The sequence below is a fragment of the Callospermophilus lateralis genome, unplaced genomic scaffold (assembly GCF_048772815.1).
Source record: "Callospermophilus lateralis isolate mCalLat2 unplaced genomic scaffold, mCalLat2.hap1 Scaffold_105, whole genome shotgun sequence".
NCBI classification, from domain to species: domain Eukaryota; kingdom Metazoa; phylum Chordata; class Mammalia; order Rodentia; family Sciuridae; genus Callospermophilus; species Callospermophilus lateralis.
Window position 1 is genome coordinate 2,925,202 of NW_027510702.1, and position 14,691 is coordinate 2,939,892.

General features: G+C 39.2%; 1 non-coding gene and 1 pseudogene across 1 annotated transcript; both read left to right on the forward strand.

The window, feature by feature from the left end:
• The window catches only part of LOC143640005 (lysine-specific demethylase 5B-like), a 62,634-nt pseudogene that overhangs the window by 10,793 nt on the left and 37,150 nt on the right, over window positions 1-14,691 (forward strand).
• LOC143389813 (small nucleolar RNA U13) lies at window positions 6,348-6,448 on the forward strand. Its single transcript, XR_013090173.1, has one exon. It is a non-coding gene; the product is annotated as a small nucleolar RNA U13 (small nucleolar RNA).

Sequence of the window (14,691 nt, forward strand, 5' to 3'; positions counted from 1 at the left end):
GTTTCCTAAGGAAGAGTGAGGAACACAGAACATTCTCTAGAGAACAGATGTTTTTTCAGTTTCTAGCCACCAAGAGCAGGGTAGATAAGACTTGTGTTTTTTGTTAGTTTTAAAATCTGATTTTAATTTTGAACTAAACATCCTTAACTGAAACAGAGCACATATCCAACAGAATTTTATAGACATTGATAATAGGATTAAAATGTGTATACTGTAAATAATTTCAGTGTATTTTCAAATTCAAATTAAACCTGAAAACAGAAGATAATTACTAACTTGAAATCTTGGTATGATTGAGAATATCTGAATATTGATTCAAATTTTGGTCTGGCTTCAAGTTAAATCTCCCCAAACTGTCCAGCTTATATTTGGCAAAGAGAGTAAAAATAAAAATGACTGTATAATAATAATATGTTTAAAAAGTTTCCTTTTTTATCTTTAAATTATAGACACTTTTAAAAATTGATATGGGGGCTGGGGTTGTGGCTCAATGGTAGAGCATTTGCCTGGCATGTGAGAGGTACTGGGTTTGATTGTCAGCACCGCGTATAAATAAATGAATAAAAATAAAGATCTTCTAACAACCAAAAATATATATATTTTTTAAAAACTCATATAGACCGCATCTGGTGTTGCATGTTTATAATTCCAGATACTTGGGTGGCTGAGCTAGGAGGATCAGAGCTGGGGATGTATGTAGCTCAGCAGTACAGTGTTTATCTAGCATGCACAAGGCCCAGAATCCAATCCCCAGGACCATTGAAAAAAATTTGCTATAGTAGCACTATTATAAATCTGGTTTTAGATTTGTGTTTGAGCAAGTAAGAAAATTTCTACTTGCAACAAGCCTTTGAAATCTTGTTGTAAAAAGACCAAGGTGGGCATATAAAAACTTGTCACGTAACTTAAGCTGTAAAATGAAATTGTGTTTACTCTGGTACCTCTTAAATGAAGCACCTTTTAGGGTAAGAACTTATGTTATAAGACTGTTTATTGAGTGTAGAACTCCTTGCCTGATAAGGGCTAAATTAAGGTTTTGTTGAGTTAGTATATAAGTTTTTAGCCAACTTCATTTATTTACTTTCAGCTATTTCTCTATTAAAGTATGATTGTTTAATCAGCTTTATCTTGTATCCTTTGATTATTTCTCTTGAATTCAGAAATAGTTTTGCATTTAAATATTCTAAGAATGAAAATGTGGCACAGGCAGGTAATAGACATGAGCTTTAAAATAAAACTAGGTAAGTTTATTTTATAAGCAGGCATATGTGCCTGTGGTCTGAGCTATTCAGGAAGCTAAGGTGGGAGGATCCCTTGATCCCAGGGATTCAAGCTCATCTTGAGCAACATAGTGAGACATGTCCAAAAATAAGTAAACAAAGACATAAACAAAATATCTGAGATTAATGCTCAGTTTTTTGTCATTTAGGCTCAAACTCGTGTAAAATTGAATTTCCTGGACCAGATTGCAAAGTACTGGGAGTTACAGGGAAGTACTCTAAAAATTCCACATGTGGAGAGGAAGATCTTGGACTTGTTTCAGCTAAATAAGGTAAAGGGCTAATGACCATCTTACTCATTTATATAATTGTGAACAGTGCATTTGGTTTTCTTTGCCTTGTGAAGAAACTTGTTTAAAATATATAAAGTGAAGCTGGGTGAAATGGCACACTCCTGTAATCCCAGCAACTGGGGAGGCTGAGGCAGGAGGATTGTTAGTTCAAAGCCAACCTTAGCAACTTAGCAAGGCCCTAAGCAACTCAGCAAGGCCCTGTCTCTAAATAATTGAATATAATAAAAAGGGATGTGCCTCAGTGGTAAAACACCCCTGAGTTCAATTCCTGGTACCAAAATCAAAGTAAAGTGAGATTTTTAGTTCCGTTGAGTGATAAGAATCAGGTTCCATCTGTCTGGTCTGGAAGTCTTGTGTATTTTGCTGCCACCCGTTTTTGTCATTTTTAAACTCACCAATAATTCTGTAAACTATTTCTTTCCATTTTAGTATAGACAGACAAACTGAAGCTCATGGGGATTTAAACAAACAAACAAACAAAAAATGACCCAGTTAAAATGGCTGAGCTCATAGTTAAATTCCAGGTCCCACTTTTTAAAAAAAAAAAAAAATTTATTTACATTTTATTTTTCGGCAGACACAACATCTTTGTATGTGGTGCTGAGGATCAAACCCGGGACGCACCCATGCCAGGCGAGCACACTACCACTTGAGCCACAACCCCAGCCCCCCAGGTCCCACTTTAATCTAAAGCCTTCATTCTTTCCACCAAACATTATTTCAGGCTTTCTGTCCCTTAGTTTGTGGAGATTTTAAGGGTCACGGAGTAGGACCAAGTACCTAGGGCCTTTGCTTTAGTAGAGATTTGATTATGATTCTTTTAAGATGACTGCTTTGGGGAAGCAAGAAGTCATTTTGGGAGGGACAAAATGTTTATGAACATATTGTTAAAAAAATGTTTTAATTGTCTAGCTTGATATTAACAGCACATGCATTTTTTCTTTTACTTGGGAAAAGTATTTTTAAAATATAACATTAGCCAAGAACATTTTGTTCTTGGAGTCTACCTAGGCATGATTTCCACATAAGTGTTTCTAACTTTTGCTATTTTAACAGTTAGTTGCAGAAGAAGGTGGATTTGCAGTTGTTTGCAAGGATAGAAAATGGACCAAAATTGCCACCAAGATGGGTTTTGCTCCTGGCAAAGCTGTGGGTTCACATATCAGAGGGCATTATGAACAAATTCTCAACCCTTACAATTTATTCCTGTCTGGAGACAGTCTGAGGGGGAGTTTTGGGGCTCGCCACATACCTGTTTCATTTACTGCTTGTTGGTATATTATCTTTTAGGGGGAATAAAAAAGCCTTAGTTGTATTTGAATGACACTGTTCAGAAGACCTTGGTTTTTGGCCGTTTTCTCCAGTGTTGTTATTCTGTTTTGAGAGCAACCATACTTAGACATTTGTTTTTAGAATGAGTAAGATTATAGAGGACATGTTATTTTACTGTCAAAACCTGAAATCTGTATTTACTCCACAACAGGTGTTTATTTACAGCAAGAAGTTAATTATTGTATACTGTTAGGTTTATACTTTTGCATTTGCTTGCTATTTAAAGCATCCCTGGTTCCCATATTATGAAAGTATAACTTGGAAAATAATTTATTTGTTCTTTTTTGGCAGCAGAGATTCCCAAGGAAAGGGTCATGTAGAATGCTTATATTTGTAAAGGAGAAGGAACTTAAAAATACTGCATAGCTTCAGGGTGTGTGGTGGGATTTAAAACTGTAATCCAGTTAATGGGAGGCTGAAGGAGAAAGAATACAAAATTTAGGACCACCTGGGCAATTTAATGATGCCCTATCTCAAAATCAAATTTAAAAAAAGGCTGAGAATGTAGCTCAGTGGTAGAAGATTCGCCTAGCATATGCCATTCCTGGTTCAATCCTCTGTAACACAATTCAAAACAAAACCAAAAAACCCAAAAGCTTTGAAGCTAATGGGTTCCTTTTTCAGTAGTTCTTACCTAGCCATGTTTGTTTCCATACAGAAATGGTATTTGTGAATTTACTCAGATAAACACTTTTGTTCTCATTAATTAAAGTAAAACAATATTGTAGAAACTTCCCACCTATTTCAAGATTCTGGCAAAAAAAGAGAGTCATAATTTATTTAAATCCTTTGAGTTATTCTAAGACTAGAGCAGTGAGCCCTATAATTTTAAAAGTTGTTTCTATGTTATAGAAAGGTAGATAATAACATGGTTTCTGAGGGCAAACCAGTAATCAAAACCCTGTTCTAATATTATAATCTAGTACCATTTGTAATGCTTAAATCCTATAGATTTTCTTCCCTTTCTCCTTTCTTGATTTCAAGTAAATTTTCATTTTAGCCTAGAAGAAAGTGACCAATCTGATATTCAGAAAGCTATGTGTCTATTTTTGTTACTTGGAACTGAACCCAAGGGTGCTTTTATTACTAAGCTACATCCTTACCCTACCACCTGCCCCCACCTTTTTTTCCTTTACTTTTTTTCCCCCCAATTTTGAGGCAGGGTCTTTTTGTTAAGTTGCTGAGGCTTACTTCAAACTTGATCCTCCTGCCTCAGCCTTCTGTGTAGCTGAAATTACAGGCATGTGCCACCATGCCCAGCTGTTTTAATGTATATTACATGAGTGGTTAGTGAGTCCATGGATGAAATTAAAAACAATATTGAATTTGGAACTTGTATGGTTCTGTTTTATAATCAGACCTAGATAGAGTTGTCCATATAGATTTTCTCTTTTTGAATCTGAAGTGTGGAGGTTGCAGTGACTCAGGGGAGAGAAAGTTCCTGCTTTAAAGTTCCAACATTTCAGAAATATGCCATCTGTATACTTAGGCAGTGGAGTTTTGTTGTTTAAAAAGCATTTAAAAACACAGGGAAGTATCATGAAAATAAATTGCCCCTAATCCTCCTGCTTGTTACTTCTCTTGGCTGTTTTTTATGCATGTATATACAAATTGGCAATGGGTTCTTCCTATACAATATTGTTATCCTGTCTTTTTGACATGAGCATCTGCTATGTCATTGAATGTTTTTAAAAACACAGTTTTGAATGATGGTGGCTTTCCATTTTATATCCAGGTCTTGATTTAATTTCTCCTACTATTGAAAGTTTATATTGGTTTATATTGGTCCCCCTTTTTTTGAGGGGGGGGCGTGGACAGGGAATGGGGGTTCTGGGATTTAACCTAGGGTCTCACACATGATGAGCAGGAGCCATACCACTAAGCTACACCTCTAGCCCCTATGCTCATTTCTCATTGTCAAAATTTGTTTTTATGGTAAAGGAGAATTAGAAAATATAGAGTTTTAAAAAAGAAGTGCACATAATGAAGGATTTATTGCAAATTTATTGCCTAAATTTGGAGAAACTTGAGTAAAGTTGAGCAATGATATATGGGCATTATAGAACACAGGTCTCCATCTTGCATCATCATGTTTTTTAAATGTCTTAAGGGATTACTCTGTGGGATGATGTGCTTATGGTGTGATGCTATTAATCATTTGTAAATTTCTGTTTCTCAAGTAAAGGTTAAAATTAGTGTTTGTGGTAGCATTAGATATAAAACCAAGGCTTCAGGTGTGTGTTTTGATTTATGGTTCAGAACAAAATAATGAAGCTCTTCATGCATATTTCTTTTTTTATATATAGAGAGAGGATTTTAATATTTATTTTTTAGTTTTTGGCGGACACAACATCTTTGTTTGTTTGTGGTGCTGAGGATCGAACCCTGGCCGCAAGCATGCCAGGCGAGCGTGCTACCGCTGGAGCCACATCCCCAGCCCTCTTCATGTATATTCTAAAAAGCTGCTAAGCTCGTAGGTCTCAATATATAGAGTCCCTATAGAACTGAACTGATCATAGATAATGGAAATCATTGAAACTAGTGGGAAATAAAAATGGTCTGAATATTTAGTATCTGAATTTCTGACCATCCTTACAGTAATTAGTATTTCCCAACTTTGGTGTCTCAAATAGAGAGTTCATAGAACACATAAATGGGTTAATTTATGTGATGGGCAAGTTTATTCTTCTCTGTTTGCTTTCTTTAAATGTGCTCCAGATGCTCAATAGAAGACTTGTTATAGAATGGTAGATATTATTTCATAACAATTTTTTTTTAAAAAACTCAGGTTCTCTCACTTATTACTGGTATTTTATTCATAAGTTTTTCAGACTGTTTAATTATAATATTAATGATATAATAATTGACTTCCAAATAAAATCACTTAGAAAGAACAAAATATTTAGTATTGCTATGTTGTTGTGTCTTTGGTATATTCCTCACTTGATATTAAGTAATCACTTGATGTTCTGTTTTATATATTATATTTCTTAAACATTAGAAAATAGACTGATAATTTGTTTCTCTACGGTTTCTTTTGTTTATTCTCCCCACAGCGTCTCTATTTTCTCTGCAAATGTAAAGGAAAAGGAGCTAAACATGTAAATAAGACTATATGGTAATAGTGGTATCCATAATGCCAATAATTCTGGAATTTTGTTATTTTGGTACCTATCATACCAAATACAAATGATATAAAACCTCTAGATGGTTACATTTTGGAACATTTTGCAGGGGGTGTTGCACAGCTGGTATAGGGGATTGAAACCAGGGGAACTTTACCACTGAGTTACAATCTCAGCCCTTTTTATTTTCTATTTTGAGATGGGTCTCACTAAGGTACTGAGGCTGTCCTGAAACTTTTGATCCTTCTGAGTTGCTGGGATTATAAATGTGCATACTTTGCCTAGCTGGAACTCACTTTAAAAAAATGCTTGCCATGATCCTTCGGTTCATAAGCGTGACGATTGGGTGTTCATGCTCCTGTGTGAGATGTGCCTCCCTCTCAACCTTGTTACGACATGGCATATTACCTTTCTGGCGGGAAAAAAAATGCTTTGCATGCAAGGTAGGATGGTGCACACCTATAATCCCAGCAACTCTGGGCCTCTGGCAGGAGGATCTAAAGTTGCAGGCTACCCTCAGCAACTTAAAACAGTAAGGCCCTAAGCAACCAAGTGAGACCCTGTCTCAAAATAAAATAAAAGGACTGTGGATGTAGCTTAATGATAAATTATCCTGGGTTTAATCTCCTCTATCTCCACCTCCCGAAAGCTTAAGATGTTTGTGGGTTCTCTTATGAAATGGAAGTGCTAACTTAAAATTCATATTAGCTTCAGTGGTGATACTTTGTTGTGTTATGCTGTATTGGCATTAAATACCATGTTTTAGTCAGCTTAGAATTAAACTAAAGGAGAAAGTGAATAAGTAGAGACTTGTATGATGAGCCAGTTATTGCTTTGAGCTACTGATTAATCTTTGCTTTGTGAGTTAGACTTTGTTGGAGATATGCAAACCTTGGAATGCTTGTCACATGTCCTGTTTTCTCAATTCAGGTGGTATATTTTGGTGACAGCATTGCTTAGTTATTTCTAAAACTACAAGATGGTAAAATTGTAAAAAACCTATTGGATTCCCCTTTTTATTACTCCAAACACTTTTTGAAAAATAAGATAGTCTTAATGTAGGAAATTATTTTTGGAACATATTAGGGGTCTTTTTAACAACTTGTCTTCAATTAATTGACAGTTGCAAGCAAGGGAAATTGCAAATGGCTCTTTGGGAGTGTCTGGAACCTGCTGTGGTTTCCTGTGACTTAATGAGATCAATGAAATAAATTGAAGAAACCAAATTTAGTTGTTTAAAAAAATTTAAGCTGTTGTACTTATTACATGTGTGTATATTATTAGTTGTTAGTTTTTTAAAACAGATGCAAACTTGTCTTTGTATTTAGATTTTAAAAAATAGACCTGTATGTTATCTACATAAATAATTGTACCATGTAAAAATACATCAAAACCAGATTAAAAAAAAAGAAGGGAGATTCATTAATGCAATTTATTTTATGTTTAGTGTCTACAGAAGCCCGACCTGACCACAGACACAAAGGACAAGGAGTGCAAACCCCATGATATTCCCCAGAGGCAGTCTGTGCAGCCCTCAGAAACCTGTCCCCCAGCCTGAAGAGCGAAATGCATGAGAGCTGAGGTGAGAGCTTCTCCAGGTCCATTAGCAGGCATTGTGGAATTGTGGTGCTACGGCTGTCCAACAACTGTACCTATGCTTTTTATTGTTTTGAAACTTATTCATCTCACACAAGGAGGCTTTGTGTATTCCAGCATTTACGCTTGTGGGGTGGGGGTGGTGGGAACTGTTCCAGCAAAGGGATAAGAAATTGAAGAGCTTTTTCTGGGCTTATGTTGCCTGGATAGCTGCTGAGTTATAACTAGTCAATACTTAGGAAGAATGGGTGTTCTTGTGCTTCTATTTGGATTGCCCATTGCCCTTTCCTTCTTTCTTTTTTTTCAATTTTTAGTTGTATATGGGCACAATACATTCATTTATTTATTTTTATGTGGTGCTGAGGATCAAACCCAGTGCCTTACATGTGCTAGGCAAGTGTTCTGTCACTGAGCTACAACCCCAGTCTGCCCATTGTACTTTCAAAGGTGATATACATTGGAGATTAAGGGTGGGAGATGTGAAGATGGGGAGTTGTTAGTTTTTTAAAACAGGTTAGAGAGTGAAAGCCACAATTCTTAGACTTACTGAAAAGTAGCATGGAACCAATGTCAAATACTTAGCTGAGAGAGAATTGGGAAGCTTAAAGTAGCATTAAATATATGAGGTGAAATAAAAGGAAAATCAGGAGAATAGTAAAAAGACTGATAAGAAGTTTCCCTGGAAAAGAAAGAATATTTTTTCAGTTATCTTGTTCCATACAGAGGTGTAAACTTTTTGGATTCCTGTATAGTCTGTCTGATAGCATGTATGTTTTAGGATTCAGAATATATAGGGAACATTTAGAAATGAGAAGCTTCATATTGCAGTAACCACACTTCTCAATCTCTTGACTATTTAATAATCATTGACAAAGATGGAAAAAAAAAGACTCAGCCATTTTGCTTTCTGAGAAAATGAATAAATAAGAGAAGTGTTTTTTTACTTTGAAAAGTTGGAAATATGAAAAACTTTAGTAACCCCATTTTTTGAATGAGGGAAACTATCTAGAATAGGAAAATAGTTATTCAAAAGCCATAAACATATTAAGTTTGTTAATTAAAGAATCAGTTTTTTTGAGCATATCCTTGATCTTTAATAAACCTAAGTACTATGTGTAACTATAATGCTCTAATAAAAAATAATTGTGTAGATAAGCTGGGCATGGTGGCACACCCTTGCAATTCTAGCTATTTAGGAGGCCTAAGGCAGGAGAATCACAGGTTTCCCTCCAATCTGGCATAGGTGAGACCCTTTCTCAAAATAAATAAGGGCTAGGGATATAGCTCAGTAGCAGAATGTTTGCTTAGCATGAGCAAGGCCCCTTGGTTCAATTCTCATTACTTCAAAAAAAAAATAAATAATAGTCGGTTGTGGAGACACATGCCTGTAATCCTAGCAGCTAGAGAGGCTGAGGTAGGAGGATCACAAGTTTAAAGCTAGCCTCAGCAACTTAGTGAGACTCTAAGTGGGACACTGTCTGCAAATAAAATATAAATAGGGCTGGGGATGTGGTTTAGTGGTCACGTGCCCTTCAGTTCAATCCCTGGACACCCCCCTCCAAAGGGGGAAAAAAAGATAAAAGAAATAATGAAATAACTGAGACACATGTCCTGGGATATGGATGCCTACATCTTACCTCAGTGACACCTTTAGAAGAAAATCTCTTACTTATGGACATCCTTAATATACCTGAATGAACAAGGGCAAAGTGATATATAGTTTCAGAAACACTACTTGGTTAACAGATCACAAAAATAATTTTGGTTTTTTTTCCCCAAAAAATATCAGTACTGGGCTGGGGATATAGTGCTATTGGTAAGAGTGCTTGCTTTGCATGCACAAGGCCCTCGGTTCTAATCCCCAGCACCGCAAAAAGAAACAAACAACAACAACAACAACAAAACCCAATAAATATTAGTACTTTGAGAAACAATAAAAACCAAGACTGGCTTATATACCCTCAATGAGAAGGAAGTCCTTAATAGTTTATTGATGTTAAAAGTATAGTTTATAATGATGGTTTGTAAAAAGAATTGAAGAAAATTTTAGAAGCTGAATTTTCTGTGAATACTGGTAGACCTTGAAAAGAAGTCAACAAAAATAAATAAGCTTCCAGGAGGAAAATAAGAGTTGTTTCCAATTTGAGTAGTAATATTTCCCATAATTTGTTCCTGATTTTTCATTGTTATTTTTGGTGGGGAAAGGGCCTATTTCATTTTATTTTTATTTTTTAAAACATAAAATAGTGGAGAATACTCTGTTAACTTCTAAGTTTCTCCTTTATACCTTAAGTAAGAGTTGTGTCAGGACTGGTGTTGTGGCTTAGTGGTAGAGCCCTCACCTAGCATGAGTGAGGCACTGGGTTCAATCCTCAGCACCACATAAAGATAAATAAAATTATTGTGTCCATCTACAACTAAAAAACATTAAAAAAAAGAGTTGTTTCAAAGATGAGGTGGTCTCCAAGGGAAGAGAGAAGTGTGTTTTTGAATTCCTGATTAACAGATATAGTTTGTAAGATTATATAAACCTGTACAGTTTATATTCTTTAAAGATTTCTTTCTTTTTAAAGAAAGTATTCATATATATGATAATTTCTTTTAGGCCATGAATATTAAAGTAGAGCCAGAAGAGACAACAGAAGCCAGAACTCATAATCTGAGACGTCGAATGGGTTGTCCAACTCTAAAATGTAAAAATGGTAAGAAAGTTTATTCATAAATAAGAAAGAAAACATAGCTGAGTACGGTGTATTCCCAGCTACTTAGGATGTTGAGGCAGGAGGATCACAAGTTTGAGACCAGCCTATGCAACATAGTGAGACCTGTCTCAAAATAAAATAAAATTTCCTGGGATGTAGCTCAGTGCTTGCCTAGATTTGGGAAGCTCTGGGTTCAATACCCAATATAAAAAAAGAAGGAAGAAGGAGGTGATGGGGTGAAGAAGGAAGCAGAGAACAGCATAATACAGAAAGATCTAACTTTGGATTGCCTCCCACAGACAAAGAAATGAAAAGTAACGTCAAGGAAGAACTCACTGAGAAGAAAGATTATATTGTAGAAAGTGAGAAGGAAAAGCCCAAGAGTCGATCTAAAAAATCCACCAATGCTGTGAGTTGATTTCTTCCTTTCTCTTTTCCCCCATTTCTTCTTTTCTCCTTTCATTTCTTCCTTTTGAGTCTCTTTACCCTGAAGCTTATACTTTTGTGCCGTACTTAGGTTAGGTTAACTTACTGCCTGACAATGAAAAGATCTTTTTGAGTCAGTTTATACTATCAGTTTGTAAATGAAGAAATACACGAGAACCTTATAAAGACAGTGTAGTAATATGGAGAGGTGGTAGGGGCAGCTGTTTTTCTAGAGAACATTCTGTTGAGCACTGAATAGTAAACGAGCTGTATCATATATTGAATCAACGAACCTACCTTCAAATGAGCTGAAGGCTATCTCAAAAATCAGTTTGGTGTTTTCCAACTTTCCATCTAGCAAGGGAAAGGAACAGAAAAAAGAAATGAAATATAAAACAGAGAAAGGAAGGAAAGAAGAAGAAAGGAGCCTAGGGATTAGTGGGTAGGACATGGCAGAGATGGGGAGCTGTTTACTCTGTTAGACACTTTTGTTTAAAGTGAAACTAGAGTGTTAGGCTCTGATTGCCCTCATTTCCTGCTCCCACACCGGTAAATATACCTCACCAGTGGGTATTTTGGGGGAACTTTTAAACACTGACCCTTACTTAGTTAGAATTTGAAGTGGTAGTTTAATGTAGTTAATTAACTTTAAAACTTCTCTTCTTTTAAATATGGCAAAATTGAATTTTTCCTTCATAAATTCTACTTTTGGTTAGCGGGTAATTATTACCTAGCACCTTATTCTTCTAGAAGACTTTTTTTTTCTTTTAAGGTTGGGTCATAAGCTTTTTAAAATATACTTGTTTTAATTGTATATAAACACAGTGCTGAGGATAGAACCCAGTGCCGCACAGGGGCTAGGCAAGCACTCTACCACTGAGCCACAACCTCACCCCTGAAAGACTTATTTTTAAACTACCAAAAGGTAGCAATGTAAATATAGGACAATTGAGAAAAAATATTCAGAAACTTGGGAGATCACATTTTGGAACTGAGGTTGCATGAAGTATTATGAAATACCTTTTATAGAAAAAGAAGGGTTGAGGATCCAACATGGCGGCCGGCGAGGAAGCTGCACTTTCAATATCTCCACATTAACGGGATCAGAAACACCAATTAAAACAGCTACATTCTACCTACTGAGGATCTTCTAGCAAAATTCCGTTGAAAGGAGACCTGCCGAGAATTAGTAAGTTTATTAGACGTGACAGTTTGCCCCAGACAAGTGAAACTTGACCGGCAGCGCGGGCTCAGAGTCCAATCCCGCGGCCACCCGCCGCTTCTGCAAGCGGCAGGCGGCCCAGAGCAGCGCGGCAGAAGGGTCCCCGCCCAGCCAGCAGACAGCTCCCGCCATCCCGGCTACCCTGGCGGCCCTGCTTTGCCTCGGCGAACAGCCACCCCACCCGGCTGGTTCTTAGCCACGCGGCTGCAGTCACCCGGCTTTACAAGCGGCCCCCGGCAGCCCTGCTCGGCGAGAAGGGTCCCCGCCCTGCCGGCAGACAGCTCCCGCCATTCCGCTCTTGTTCTGCAAACAACCACCCCGCCCGCCTGGGTCTTAGCCACGCGCCTGCAGCCACCCGGCTTTACAAGCGCCCCCGGCGGCCCTGCTCTGCGAGAAGGGTCCCCGCCCTGCCGGCAGACAGCTCCCGCTATTCCGCTCTTGCTCTGCAAACAGCCACCCCGCCCGCCTGGTTCTTAGCCACGAGGCTGCAGCCGCCCGGCTTTACAAGCGCCCCCAGCGGCCCTGCTCATCGAGAAGGGTCCCTGCCCGGCCGGCAGACAGCTCCCACCATCCCGGCACTCCTGGCGGCCCGCCCGCTCTGCGAAGGGTCACCCCGCCCGGCTCTTAGCCACGCGGGCGCCATCTGCCTGGCTCTGTGGGCGCCCCCGGCGGCCCAGCGCAGCCAGAAGGGTCCCCGCCTGGCCCGACAGAAGGCACGTGCCCTTCCGGCTCTGCTAACGGCCCTGCCCACCCGGGAAAGGGCTCCCCCCCTTGAGAGGATGGGAAGGAAATCTAACCAAGCCTCTATGAATTAGCGAACTGGGATCTAAAACCAGAGATTGTGTCAGACCAGAGACAAGCCAGTTCCACCTCTCCCTTCGGTCACTCCTGCAAGGAGCCAGGGGCCCGCCATAGCAGAGAGGGGAAGTCATCAAAGATCGGCCAAAGAGATTCCTTCCCAGCGGATTCTAAATTAGCAGGAGCGGCGAGGGAGCCGGCCGGAGCTGGCGGGAACCGCGGCAGCGGCACGGGAACCGGCGGGAGCTGAGGCGGCGCTGACGCAGGAGCCGGCGGGAGCCGCGCGGCACGGGTCTCCCAGCTACAGCTCCCACCAGTGCTGACAACTGAGGTCTCTTGCACCAGATATGGGGGCGTGGCTACCAGAAGGTAAGCAAATTTGCTGGGGGTTCTCAGCCCCAAGCTCTACAAACTTAGGGCCTGAGGGAGGCAAACAAGGAGAGTGTGCCCAGGCACTAATGAAACAGCTGCTCCATGCGTGTGCAAGGTAGGCGGAACCGTGACCACCGACAAAACAGGCCCAGTGGCCCGCCAGATACATCGCCCCATCGGGGGAGGGGCAGAGCCGCCACCAGCGCCTTTTAGGTAGACAGATCTGCAACCGACAGACAGAACAGGCCTAGTGGCCAGCGGAGGGGCAAAGCCGCTGCTCACGCCTGCAAGGTAGGCGGACCTGTGACCACCGAAAGAACAGGCCCATCGAAAGTACAGGTACAGCGGCCTCCTGGCGTGGAAGGCACATTGCCTCAATTGGAGGAGGGGCAGAGCCACCGCCAAAGCCTGCGAGGGAGACTTTGCAGCTATACAAGAGCAATATAAATATATAGGGGGAAAAATCAATAACACAACAGTTTCACCAAGCAGAAAGAAACGCGATCAGTATGAAAAGACAAGGAAAGAAAGGACCACAAGCAATGCAGGTCAACTCAACTTTAGAAGAGGTAATATCTGCAGCAGATGGAATGTCAGATAAAGAATTCAGGATATACATGCTTCAGATGATCTGGAGTCTCAAGGAAGACATTAGACAGCAAAATCAGACAATGAAAGACCACTTCGACCACTTCGACAATAAATTACATAAACAAATCCAAGAAGCAAAAGATCAATTATACAGGGATATAGAGGTTATAAAAAACAAACAGAAATCCTGGAAATGCAAGAAACAATAAACCAACTTAAAAACTCAATTGAGAATACTACCAGCAGAGTAGAACACTTAGAAGATAGAACATCAGACAATGAAGAGAAAGTATTTCAACTGGAGAAGAACATAGACAGCTCAGCAAAGCTGTTAAGAAACCATGAGCAGAACATTCAAGAAATATGGGATAACATAAAGAGACCAAACTTACGGGTCATGGGGATACAGGAAGGTATTGAGGTCCAAACCAAAGGAATGAGCAATCTATTCAACGAAATAATATGAGAAAACTTCCCAGACTTGAAGAATGAGACAGAATCCCAAATCCTAGAAGCCTACAGGACGCCGAATGTGCAAAATCATAAGATATCCACACCTAGACACATTATAATGAAGATGCCCAACATACAGAATAAGGAGAGAATTTTAAAAGCTACAAGAGAAAGGAAGCAGATTACATTTAGGGGTAAACCAATCAGGATAACAGCTGATCTTTCAACACAGACTCTGAAAGCTAGAAGATCCTGGAATAACATATTTCAAACACTGAAAGAAAAGGGGTTCCAACCAAGAATTGTGTATCCCGCGAAATTAAGCTTCAGGATGGAAGATGAAATTAAAACCTTCCATGATAAACAAAAGTTAAAAGAATTTGCAGCTAGAAAACCAGCTCTTCAAAACATCCTCGGCAAAATATTACAGGAAGAGGAAAGGGAAAATATCAATGAAAACCCAACAGCGGGAGGTAGTACAGTAAAGGTGAGGGGGAATAA